The following is a 5,679-nucleotide window of genomic DNA, read 5'->3' as shown; positions in this document are numbered from 1 at the left end:
CGCTGAAGAACCTCCCACACTGATACTGTATCACGTAGTGCATGATACTGTATCACGTACTGTTTGATACTGTATCATTGATACTGAAGATGACGTGTGTGTGATCTTCACTACAGCATGAGTAGAATGGGAAGCATTAAATGATATTGCTACTATAGTGATGTCCACGTTATAATGGCAGTGTTTGACTAATGGTATTGCTATCCTTGTCTATCATTCAACAAAGCTGATAGCGCTATCTCTTTCTCGCTTTGCTCTGTTGTTGGATCGTCTTTTAACAATGTAGAATTGATAATTAATCAACAAAATATTTATTCTTAATTATGAAATTATAGAAAAATATAATATCTAGCTTAATAAAATATAATTGATTATTTAAAACTAGAATGAACCATTAATATTACATCAATAAACCTGTATCAGCTGCCGTCTATAGAAGGCAGTGACAAGACAGAGTATCGTCGACGTTGTTCTCCTATCTTTCTCCACTGCCATTATAACGTGAACCACACTATAGATACGGTAGCCCTCGCTTCCCACACCACACCACCGCATGACCTTAAAATCATTTACAGAGCTTTGATGCGATTGCTTTTATATTTATAAAATTGGAGGCGCGACTTCGATTTTGATAACGTTCGATTTGTAACAATTGAACCGAAAAGTCTCACAATTGAAAATATTTTTCCATTCATATTGTTTAAAGGAAAATTATGAACGGAGGAGTTTATCGAATAGAAAAAGTTGTGTTTTTTGGCATGAAACAAATTTGGGAAGATTAACCAGCAGTGCCTGTTGTGTGATAAATTAAATCAGTTATCCATTTCTACATATTTCTAATGGAAAATTAAGAGAAGAGAATGAAAAAACTTTGTTTTTTAGCAAGAAATAATTTTGATTTTGGGAAGAAGCCCGTTGTGTGATGAATGAAATCTGTTTTCTATTTTTATTGTTTATGAATAATATTAAAAATGATGAACAGAAAAGTTTATCAAATATATATATTTATATAAAAAACTGGTTTTTGCAAGAAGCAATTTTGGGTAGAAATCAGTTGTGTCTACTGATAGCCCGTTGTTTGATAAATGAACTTGAAATGACTAAATAAGGATTTAAATTTCTAGATGTGCAATATGAAATTGCACAGAGCTGATCAAAACACTAGATATTATTATAAAAGTATAGTAGACCTATTTTTTAGTTTCACTTTTTGTGTAGTTGAGAAGTTGATATTGTGGTAATGATTCATATTAAATAAAAAGACTAGGAAATTGTCATAAACCACAGATTTCATTGAAAGTTAGAAAGAACGGCTTCGGTTGTTACACCATTGTCAATCTCTGATAAACTCAATAAAATCTGTGGTTTTTGACAATTTCTTAGTCTTTTATTTGATTTTTAGTTTGTTACATTATTTTCGTTGCATTTTTGTTTGAATCCTCAAAAGGGACATTCTCTCAAATCATCTTTGCCAAATTCATAATACTAGTCTAGTACTACTAACTACAAATACAGTAATATAAATAAATCACTTGACAAATTAAATTTGGCACAGCTAGCAAAGTGGAAATCTAGAAACAAAGTTTTTTCTCCGAGGTCAACAAAAATATAGTCAAATCTGATAATAATAATTCATTAATTTGATCCATAGAACATAATTATACATGAATATAAAATTTACAATTTTTTAAAATTTTCAATTCCTTTGTCAGTTTTAGTAAAGATGTAGGAATTCCGTGATACATATATTACAGTAAATATAATATAAAAAACTGATGAATATATAAACCAGTTTTCAAACTAATAAGTCACAGATTGCACAGAAAGGTGTTAGAATAGGCAATCGTAATTTGGCATTAAAAGCTCATTAAATCGAACTGGTTTGACAAGTCAGCTTTCAATATGAATTGCCTCAGGTCATTTTTATTCATGACTTGAATCATTCACAATCGCACATGCAAGCGAATTGACAGTGAATGATGTTACTGTTTAGAGGCTATTATAACAAAAACATGTAGATCTAATAATAATAAAGTTGACTTTATTTTCTTGGTTTGACTTTATAAATTTGGTTTATTTTCTTTATGATCTTGGTGGAGAAGAGTTTAAAGCTAGTATTATCAGTAAACGCGTCCGATATAGTGGAGAAAATCATTCCCATGTGTTTTAATGGGACTGTTCATACTAGACTGGCTGGTCTAAGTCGCAATAGTCCTATAAAAACTAAGGGGAATAATATTTTCACTTTCACTGATACTGACACGTGGGAGGGAATTTCGCTTAACAGTTCTTCCAGTTTTATATGGTACTAAAATTCATCTCTTGCGTCGAGTATCATGCTGGAACGTGCTGTTCATACACTGGAACGTTAAACGTATCATGCTGTATCAATAGTGTAACACTGATTTACATCCGTAGTAACCCCATATTGATATTTTTGAAATAATAAAATCACTTCACTTATATGGGCTCCTTATTCAAATTAACAAAAACAATATAAAAAATCTGGTGTGGCGCACTCACACAACTTTCCTTGTCGTTATGAGAATTGATCACCTGACGCTAGTGTTCACGCGCATCTCAAGTCTACTTATAAACAAAGATCTGAGCCAGCTGGTGACAGGACAATAACGCTGGAGACATACGACGTCTGCTATCTCTTCCTAGTGAATTATAGAATTAACCAACAGTTGCCAACAGTTTGTTTGCAATTGGATTATCACAGTTTCACGAATTTCAAGCTTATTTTCAATTTTAGGTGAAAATGTTACTGGACATTAATTGAAGAGATTTTCATGCTCAATCTTTTCCAACCGATTTTTTTGTTTAAATTGTATCTGAAGCCTGATAATTGGGAATCTAAAATGAAACTTTGCATAGATGGAGCAGAGCTTCTGAAATTTTTACAGATATGAGACTTGTTGCAGTTGATAGAGCTTATCAATGACTATTTTAGATATAAATTTAATCAAAATCGTTGGAGCCGTTTTCAAAAAAATCGCGAAAAACCCACTTTTTTGACAACATTTAGCCGCCATCTTGAATTGCATTTGATCGAAATTGTTCGTGTCGGATCCTTATATTGTAAGGACCTCAAGTTCAAAATTTCAAGTCATTCCGTTAATTGGGAGATGAGATATCGTGTACACAGACGCACATACACTCATACACACACACACATACATACCAATACCCAAAAACCACTTTTTTGGACTCAGGGGACCTTGAAACGTATAGAAATTGGGTTTATTTTATTTATGATCTTGGTGGAGAAGAGTTTAAAGCTAGCATTATCAGTAAACGCGTCCGATATAGTGGAAAAAATCATTCCCATGGGTTTTAATGGGTCTATTCATACTAGACTGGCCGGTCTAAGTGGCAATAGTCCCATAAAAACTAAGGGGAATGATATTTTCACGTTCACTGATACTGACACGTGGGAGGGAATCTCGCTTAAGAGTTCTTCCAGTATTATATAGTACTAAAATTCGTCTCTTGCGTTAAGTATCATGCTGGAACGTGCTGTTCATGCATTGAAACGTTAATTATCATGCTGTATCAATAGTGTACACCGATTTACATCCAATATGGTAGTAACCATATAGATATTTTTGAAATAATAAAATCACTTCACTTATGTGGGCTACTTAATTCAAATTAACAAAAACAATATAAATAATCTGGTGTGGCGCACTCACACAACTTTCCTTACCGTTATGAGAATTGATCATATGACGCTAGTGTTCACGCGCAACTCAAGTCTACTTATAAACAAAGATCTGAGCCAGCTGGTGACAGGACAATAACGCTGGAGTCATACGACGTCTGCTATCTCTTCCTAGTGAATCATATAATTAACCAACAGTTGCCAACAGTTTGTTTGCAATTGGATTATCACATTTTTACGAATTTCAAGCTTATTTTCAATTTTAGGTGAAAATGTTACTGGACATTAATTGTAGAGATTTTCATGCTCAATCTTTTCCAACCGATTGTTTTTGTTTAAATTGTATCTGAAGCCTGATAATTGGAAATCTAAAATCAAACTTTGCATAGATGGAGCGGAGCTCCTGAAATTTTTACAGATATGAGACTTGTTGCAGTTGATAGAGCTTATCAATGACTATTTTAGATATAAATTTAATCAAAATCGTTGGAGCCGTTTTCAAAAAAATCGCGAAAAACCCATTTTTTGACAACATTTAGCCGCCATCTTGAATTGCATTTGATCGAAATTGTTCGTGTCGGATCCTTATATTGTAAGGACCTTAAGTTCAAAATTTCAAGTCATTCCGTTAATTGGGAGATGAGATATCGTGTACACAGACGCACATACACACTCACATACAGACCAATACCCAAAAACCACTTTTTTGGACTCAGGGGACCTTCAAACGTATAGAAATTTAGAAATTGGAGTACCTTAATTTTTTTCGGAAAGCAATACTTTCCTTACCTATGGTAATAGGGCAAGGAAAGTAAAACTTGTAGTACCCTTTATTAAAAACTTTAACACATTTTAACGACAAGTTGAGTATCAACTTGTTTATTTTTACATTTTAGCTTGAAATGGTCGAAACTAGTCGTTAAAATATTTTAAAGTTTTTAATAAAGGGTACTACAAGTTTTTATATTGTTTTTATTATTTTAAAATAATGTTTAAATCTCTAGAAACCTATGATATTTGAATATTCTATCAATACCACAATTTGACAGAACTTGAGGATCACATAAGTTGAAAAATATGATCAACTTTGAAATCTTATGAGAATGTGAGAAATAAACTGTTAGAAAAATGTAAAATGTGAAAAAATAAACGGTTAAAAAACTGTTAAACTGTTGATATGATCAGTTAAAGGTACAATGTTAGTAGACGTTTCTGTCAACAAACTTTGCTTCAACTAGTGTTCCTAGGAAATATCAGATCATAGAGTAAATATAGCATAAGCTACTCAGGGTTGAAGACTAGAAATTGATGGAATAAGATTCTCTTAAATAATGTTTCAAGAACATACATAAAACTTACAACATTTTATGCACTGGTGCATATGAAACAAATTTGCTTGTTTCCCTCAATCTCATTTTCTATCCAAGTCTTATGACTTTTAATCCAAAATTATTTTATTGGAATCCGTTTCAAATCAATTCAAGGGGTTTCTGAAGAGTTGAATAATTTTCCAACTCTGAGTCTACAGTCATGAATTGGGTGTCATGAAATCATTGAAGTCACGAAATTGTTGATAATGGAATTAATTTCTCAAAACTTCAATTCGTATTTCTTTCAATGTAATAGAATCACCAACCTGATCTGTAATCTCCTGAGAATTAAGCTACACAAATCCTAATAAAAAATAGAAGCTTGAGTGGTATAGAAGGTAAATCACGGATTGAAAGAAAATTTACAGAAAATTTTGTAAAAATATAATTGTTTACCAAGAAATAACAAGAGCATCTAGAGACGAGCCAAACAGAGGACAAGAGATCAAGAAGTGGAGATAATTAAAAGCTATAGGCAATAACCTATTAAGGACCGGTTTCCGAGCTCGGGATTTAGCCAAGTCCTAGACTTTAAACAGCTGGAGTCAGAAAATTGGCTTTCCAAAACGGGGCGTAGTCGCAGTCATTGTCATAGTCACGTTTGAATTAAATTTCGAAAAACTAGAAAATTGAATACAAAAT

Source organism: Nilaparvata lugens, chromosome 6 (assembly GCF_014356525.2).
Source record: "Nilaparvata lugens isolate BPH chromosome 6, ASM1435652v1, whole genome shotgun sequence".
NCBI classification, from domain to species: Eukaryota; Metazoa; Arthropoda; class Insecta; order Hemiptera; family Delphacidae; genus Nilaparvata; species Nilaparvata lugens.
The sequence above is the reverse complement of the archived record's forward strand: the minus strand, read 5'-3'. Positions refer to the sequence as shown.